Here is a 6,373-nt window from a genome sequence, read left to right as displayed (position 1 = left end):
GCTCCCCCCCATCACACACACACACACACACACACACACACACACACACACACACACACACACACCGGAGCGCCCGTTCACCTCAACGCAAACCACGCTGACGCGTTAACGCGCTCACGCACAAATGCGTGCGTGCATAAAAAAAACAAACGCATCCATTCACGCATCCATTCACGCTCCGACCCAAACCTCCGCATCCGCGCAGACCTGCGTCACAGCATCACCGCAAACACCCGCAGAGAGACACACGGTGACGCAGTAAAGTTGTTCTTACCTGGTAAAAGAAGAGAAGATGGGGGTGGGGGTGTGCCAAACACTCCCCCCTCCACCAGCAGCAGCAGCAGCAGCCCCCCAGCACCGAGGCGGGGGTGCCTGGGTTCAATCCGTGCGCACCGCATGCGTCCTCTCCGTGTTCCCGCGGAGCGCGTACTGCGGGGGCCAGAGAGGGACGGTCAACCACATGGCAGAGACACATGCACAAAGTATGAGGAAAACAAGTAGGGGTGGGGTGCGTGGAGTGGAGGGCAGGGGGGGGCAGAGAGAGAGAGGAACGTAGGGGAGTGAAAGTGTGCGTAACAGAGGGTGCTTGAAAGGGTGACAGAGGGCAAATGAGTGGTGGAGAAAGAGAGAGAGAAGGGGGTGAGATGGGGGGGTGAGAGAGGTTGTTGTGGAGTTTAAAGGACAGAGCCGTAGGGTAGGAGTGTTCACCACGATGAAGAACACCATTATCCTCCTCCTCGCTGGCAGCCAGCTCTTACACAAGGCGCTCCTCTTCCTCCTCCTGCTTCCACCTTCATCACTCCATCCTCTCCCTCCCTCCACCCCAGCAGGTTGCTGTTCGAGGGGAGCGGGGTAGATTACGGGAAGGAGGGAGGGGACTGATGGGTAGAGAGGGGGACTCCATTTCCCAGGAAACCAGTGGGGAAAACAAAAAAACACACCACCACGCCGCCGCCTCCCGCCCCGTCCTGCCAGCCATGGGCAATTGTTAGGTGTAATTAGATTACACAACTCCTGGGTCTGAAAAACTGTTGAATAACGTCTTGGATGAGAGGCGGAAAAAACTTCAAGACTTTATTCGACACAAAGGCCCATCGTGACCCAGAGGTCCGAGATCCTCACAAGGCGACAGTTTGAACACGTTAGGCGACAGGAAATACAGGAAACGTACAGGAAATAGAAGGAGATGGTTCATCAGAGCTTTGGCTTTGATGTCACTTTGATGTCTTCTCTCATTTGAACATGTTAGGCGACAGGAAATACAGGAAACGTACAGGAAATAGAAGATCGTTCATCAGAGCTTTAGCTTTTAAGTCGCTTTGATGTCTTCTATCAATGAGTTTCAAAGGTTAGAAGGTAGAAGTCAAAGCTGAATGCATTTCTTTTAAGGTTCATTACAGGAGGCGATACAAGGGTAAAAACAAATGTCTGGCTTTTCTGGATGAAGATGAGGAAGGGAATGATGAGGGGTCAAAGGTGAACAGGCGGATGAGTTGTACCTTCAGTGAGGCGCATGAAGGATATTGAGGGAGTAGGTTGGTCACATGGACGTAGAAATGTAAAAATTAACGATTTAATGATTAAAACTTGTAAAGATCTTTAATGTGGGGAATTGGAAAAAATAAATGAAGCTAGAAAAAAAACGAGATTTACTCACCCTTTTTCCATAAACAACAATAAAATTAGCACTTTTTACATTCACAGTACATTTAGCATCGGAAAATTAGCCGTTGCTACAACTTTGAGGTACATATTTTTTCTAGGTCCTACTTTTTCAATACCTTTTCTTCATTTACTCGACTGACACTATTATATATTTATATAAAAATAATAAATAAAAGTGTTGCAAAATACAACATATTAATTATTGTTACCCATTACTGTGAAGCTAATGCTCCTGTCAATAAGCTAACGTTCATGTGACTAAGCTAATGTTCATATTTATAATCTAATGTTCATATTTATAATCTAATGTTCATATTTATAATCTAATGTTCATATTTTTAAGCTAATGTTTATACTTCTAAGCTAATGTTAATGTCACCAAGCTAACGCTCATATTACTATATTACATTAGTCTAACTTTAATATGACTAACATGACATCAATTTTTATTTAACATTTTTGGAAGTGTATATTAAATGGAAAACTACTTTTTGCTGATGATGCAACAGTCACTTCCTGCTAAGCTAAAATTAGCCAGCTAACAGTTATGTAAGCTAACATTAGTAAAAGTGTGGTCAGGATTATTTTTTTAAACATCTTGAATGTTTTTTCAGATACACATAAAGTATTTGGGACGATTAAAATTAATGTTGCTGCATTTAGGTGCAATTACATAGTAGGAAAACTGAGCGTCCTTTTGTGCTCTGAGTGCTGCCTGGTTCTACATGTGATGGAGGGAGCTGGTTGGTCTTTGTGCTGCCGTGGGTCAGTTATTTTACCCCGTGTTCATTGTAGCTGCAGATAAAGAAGACTTGTCGTCCCAAACAAACACAACGTGAGCTGTAAGCGGATAGCATTTAGCGCTCTGAGTGTGAGTCTTAAAAACCGGTGCTCGGTTTCTCTTGTTTTTAAACCGGTTTAAATCACCTTATGAGCACCTGTGCCTCCGCTCCTGTGCAAGATTCAAATTCAATTCAATTAAAAAAACTTTATCAGTCCCCCAGAGGCAATTGAAAGCATGCAGAGCAGGATCGGTGTAAAAGTACAAAGATACAGTGTAAACAATATCATAAATATAAATACAATGTTTACGTTAAATAAGTATTCAAACCTAGTTAGTTCCAAACCAAGTGAGTTAGTTCAAACCTCAGTACAAAAACCTCAGTAGTTTAGAACATGAGTTAGTTCAGCAACTAGTTAGTTTAAAACCTAGTTACAGTAGTTAAAAACTAATTAGTTCAAAACCATTAGTTAGAAACCTAGTTAGTTAGTTTAAAACCTAGTTAGTTAAAACTAGTTGGTTAGAAACCTAGTTAGTTATTTGGAAACCTAGTTCATTAAACCTAGTTAGTTACAGTAGTTTAAAACCTAGTTAAAACCTAGTTAGTTAGAAACCTAGTTAGTTAGTTTAAAACCTAGTTAGTTAAGTTAAAAACCTAATTAGTTTAAAACCTAGTTAGTTTAAAACCTAGTTAGTTTAAAACTAGTTAGTTCAAAACCCAGTTAGTTAGTTAGAAACCTAGTTAGTTAATTCAAAAACTAACTAATGATTGACTTCCATCCTCATCTTCCTCTTGCAGCATCTCCCCCATCCCCGTTTATGTCTCAGGCAAAACAAGTGAAAACCCCCAAACGCTGCACAGAACGCCCCCCCCAAAGACTCGCCGTACACGTGCTGCAAATTAAAATCCACTTCTCTCACCCCCCAGGACTCGTTCCTCTGTGGACCTGAAGGTTACCACTGTTGTGTTTCTAAATCTCTGTTTTCCGGGTGACGAGCTGCGTCCTCCTGCAGTCGCTCGCGGCTCGCCACATCCTCTTGTAGTTTAGAAAGTAAACAAGATGTACTCACACGTTTAACCGCGGGAGAACACCCTGACCTGCTTCATGACCCCCCCCCATGTCAACAGAGATGTTTAGGTGCGTTTGGGGTGAGCTGTCGTCAGACTGATGCTGTTATTTGGTGGAAGGAGCTTTGATGAGGAGGAGTAATGAGGGAGAAACTGATAAGTAAATCCCATAATGTGTTCCTTTGTGTTGCATTCCATCACGGCTCCGGCTGAAGACTAAACTATGGGGGGGGGGGGGCTCCTGGAGCGATAGCGCCGAGACCATCAAGGTCAGCCCCCGTCTGCTTGGACAACTGTTCCTGGGCCTGCAGTTGGAAACTGTGTGGCGTCAACGGCAGAAAATATCACAAAACACTGCTTTTTGGTCACTACAGCAACATCAACACATGAATAACGAATTTAAAATCACAATGTGGTGCATTCACAGTCAAACACTATTTTAAGGTTTTAAGGTGGCAAAGATTTTGGATTTTAAAATGTATTTTTAATTTAAAACCTTTTAAAATTTAAAAAAATGCATTTAAAATTTAAAAAAAAATTTTTAGTTTTAAATTTAAAATAAATGTTTTTTATTTTTAATTTAAAATTTTAAAATTTTACATTTTAAATTAAAAAAGGAAAGATTTGGATGCATTTTCCTATCATGACCACATGCAATGCACATATTTTATGTTACATATAACTAAGTTGTATTATTCTAAACAGGGAAAGAGGAGGTTTCAAATTTTAAAAAATAATGAAAGCTTTTATACATTTTTAGAGAAATATGCAATAAAAATAAAAGTATCTCCGTGCAGCTTTGATGTCTCTTTTTTTTTTTTTACAGCTGTCTTTCACCCCCAATCCTGGACTCGTCCATCGTTTTCACCAGGAGAAGGACTGAATCTCCAGCACAGCAACACCCCCCCAAAACTGCACACTGCTAACCAAATCTGAACCAGAAATAAGCCTAAAATAAACCCGGATTAACACTGAACCAGCCTCCAGAGCAGTTCCACACTTAAACGCATCCGTCTTCACCTTCGGACACCAGCTGACCAGCCCGTATTCCTGGATCCAGCAGACGACCCCCCCACCTGCTTTTTAAATAGCTTCAAAGTGGACGCTCAAAGCGCACGCAGGTCTGTTATATATATCTGAACACAGGAGTGTGTAGAGGAGTGTACACACAGCGGAAGGTGAGACGCATAAATAATGGGTGAGAGGACGTCCACACATGTTCACACACGTGCGCACAAGCATTCGCACTGTTTCACTGCAGGGCATCGGGTTTCTGAAGATGGGGAGTCCGGTGAGGAGGGACGGTTTACCATCTGGTGGACGTGTTGATGCCTCACACACACAAACACCCCCCCTCTCCTCCTCTTAATCCCTCCATCCTGTGCCCTGCTCCTGGGCCCCCGGTTCCTGTTTTCAACGCGTTCACACTGGAATCATTCCACGCTGTGTGATGGTCTCTCTGTTTCGCATCAGGTGGCAGGGAAAGGGTTAAAAAATCATCAGGTTGAGGTGTTTTATTTTGACGGGACACACAGGAAAGAGATACCTAATGTATCATGGTGAGAGGTGGGGCCAGAGGGGCCCCCGTACTGAAATCTGATTGGCTCCTGTTGTTGTTTTTTTGGCTTTGTTTATTTATATCGGCGCCTCAAACACATCTTGTCGCCATGGTGATAATTCCTCTGAACTGACGAGGCATTTATGAGCATGTAAATAACGTTTAACGCTTAAATTCTGAGAATAAAGTCTGAATTCTGAGGATAAAATGAAACATTTTCCCTCTTATTATTTAAAAAACGTTACAGTAAGTTAGACAAGGTTTTATTGTTGTTTACCAAAACAAGATAGAAATCTGGCATTTCTAATCACTAATAGACATCAAAAACTAACTAAACACGAGTACTTGTTTGCTGGCGGATTCACCAGTGTTTGGTGAATCTCCTGCCAGGAAATCTTGCACCGAATTTCAAATGATCAGATCACGAGTTCTGACATTTTTTCTTTTTTTCTTAACGTGTAGACAAAGGATCTCTCACAGAAAACACTGGTGCGACTGCAGTTTTGTAAGTACGGAATATATTTATGTACTTGTGGAAAGACGTCGTACGATAACAATCAACAACGTCTGCGAAGTAAGAAGAATAAAAGTCTTTTCACGCGTTTGGAGAGCGGCTCTTGTTCCCTTTCAGGGAAGCACAAACAAAAGGGTTTGATAGCAGACGTTTAAACCTTCAGCACACACACACACACACACACACACACACACACACACACACACACACACACACACACACACACACACAATCACACGCACAATCACACGCACACACACACATACACACGCACACACCCACACAATAACAGTGCCAGAGCGTTACACACAACAGTGTTTAATACACCCTATCATTGTATTGAAGGAACAATGCCTTCCGGGGGGGGGGGCACAAAGTGCGACAAATCAATGCCAAACGGGGTCGTGATGCTTCAGCGGTTAAAGTGCGTGCTTGATTCACCACGGTAACGACGCGTGTGTTCTCTAGAGAACGGTTTCAGGTCGACACCCGCTGCACGGAAGCTCCTGCACCCGATTGCACAATCGCTCCTGCCACAACAACCCCCGACCTGGTGAGTCACACTCGTGTGTGACGGACTGGAGATAAACGAGGATCCAAAGCGCTTCAGGATGAAACGTTTGGTGAGCCGCCATCAGGTCCCGTGTGTCAAACAAACACAGACGACCACGAGGGGGGGGGGGGTGTCCATCCTGCATAGCGTTAAACATGAGCAGGCCGGTCGTGTAAAACATCAGAATGGTGGGGGGGTTTGATGCTGAGTGGGTAAACTTACTGCACAGATGA

General features: G+C 43.2%; 1 long non-coding RNA gene across 3 annotated transcripts in view; it reads right to left on the bottom strand.

Moving 5' to 3' along the window:
* Nucleotides 1-465, bottom strand: part of LOC137606197 (uncharacterized) — a 29,392-nt gene extending 28,927 nt beyond the window's left edge. For all 3 annotated transcript variants that reach the window (XR_011037835.1, XR_011037837.1, XR_011037836.1), the window contains exon 1: nt 275-465. This is a non-coding gene — a long non-coding RNA (uncharacterized lncRNA). The remainder of the gene's footprint in view (nt 1-274) is intronic.
* Between the last annotated feature and the right edge of the window lie 5,908 nt (nt 466-6,373).

Source organism: Antennarius striatus, chromosome 13, assembly GCF_040054535.1.
Source record: "Antennarius striatus isolate MH-2024 chromosome 13, ASM4005453v1, whole genome shotgun sequence".
NCBI classification, from domain to species: domain Eukaryota; kingdom Metazoa; phylum Chordata; class Actinopteri; order Lophiiformes; family Antennariidae; genus Antennarius; species Antennarius striatus.
The sequence above is the reverse complement of the archived record's forward strand: the minus strand, read 5'-3'. Positions and strand labels throughout refer to the sequence as shown.